Source organism: Condylura cristata, unplaced genomic scaffold, assembly GCF_000260355.1.
Source record: "Condylura cristata isolate star-nosed mole 26May11 unplaced genomic scaffold, ConCri1.0 scaffold00025, whole genome shotgun sequence".
Lineage (NCBI taxonomy): Eukaryota > Metazoa > Chordata > Mammalia > Eulipotyphla > Talpidae > Condylura > Condylura cristata.
This window is the reverse complement of record NW_004567126.1, coordinates 10,920,703-10,922,070: the sequence shown is the minus strand read 5'-3', so window position 1 is coordinate 10,922,070 and position 1,368 is coordinate 10,920,703. Positions and strand designations below refer to the sequence as shown.

Here is a 1,368-nt window from a genome sequence, read left to right as displayed (position 1 = left end):
CCTGGTGGCGCAGCGGGTTAAAGCACTGCACTAAGAAGCTTAAGCCACTTCTGCATGAGTTAGATCCCTGCCTGCCTGGAGGAGATCCACATGGCCCAGCAGACTTCTCTTGACCTGCCCACTGCTCCCCTCCGTAATACTTCATCGATCTGCCTGTTCTGCTCCCCACTCTGTCTCTGGTGAATCCTCTCACCCTCCACATCTCTGGCTTGTACCCCAGTTCTGTATGAATAAATAAAAAAAAATTTTGTTAAGAAAAATAAGGAGCTTTTAAAACTCAAAGCATGATGCCATTTGCTACCAAAAATTCTGAAGCATAAACACATCTCTGAAATGACATGAGAAATGCAGACAGAACAGAACACACTTAGCTCTGGCATGTGTTCTGAGAGACAAGATCCCAATCTCCCCTCCTTCCCCTTGCCACACCTCATATTTCTTCCAATAAATGTAGCTAAGTTCAGTGGCATGTTTTTCTTTTACTAGAAACTTCTAGAAGGTTGGGCCCTCCCTGGTGGCGCTGTGAGTTAAAGCACAGCACTAAGAAGCTAAAGCCACTTCAGCATGAGTTCAATCCCCGCCTGCCCCAGAGGTGACCACATGGTGCGGCAGACCTTTCCTGACAGGCCCGCTGCTCTCCTCAGCAGGGTACTCTGTCAGTCGGCCTGTTCTGCTCCCCACTCTGTCTCTGATGAATCCTCTCCCTGACCCTGCACCTCTGGCCTGTACCCCAATTCTGCAGGCATAAATAAATAAATCTTAAAAAAAAAAAAAAGAAAGAAACTTCTGGAAGGTCTGAAGAAATTTGTAATTCAATTATGCTATCACATATCTAGTAAACACCAAATAAATGTCATCCCCTTTCCTGGACTATCAAAAATTCCTTAGTAAAAAGAATTCAGCAAGTGTGTCTTTAAAACCTCTTTTAGAAGATACATATGTGAGATGAATATACTATTAAGCAGATCATACTTTACTCTTCTACCCTTGTATTTAGGGATTTAACAAAAATTATGTTTTTTTTCCCCAGGAACTTTTAAAAGATTCTTTATTGTGGAAAATCCTGAACCCAGGCAAATGTAGCAAACATAATGAACCCAATGTACCCATTACCTAATTTTAACATTTATTAACTCATGGTCAAGTTTGTCCCCTCTATATCCTTCTGACAGCATGCATGCTCCACAACACCATTATCACATATTTTATTTTATTTTTTTATTTTATTTATTTATTTATTTTTAAGATTTATTTATTTGTGCATACAGAACTGAAGTACAGGCCAGAGACTCAGGGGTGGTGAAAGGCTTCACCAGAGACAGAGTGGGGAGCAGAACAGGCAGATCGAGGAAGTACACTGCTGAGGGG

General features: G+C 41.7%; 1 protein-coding gene across 1 annotated transcript in view; it reads right to left on the bottom strand.

The window, feature by feature from the left end:
• PRDM10 (PR domain containing 10) overlaps positions 1-1,368 on the bottom strand; it is an 82,638-nt gene that overhangs the window by 28,066 nt on the left and 53,204 nt on the right. The window lies entirely within an intron of this gene.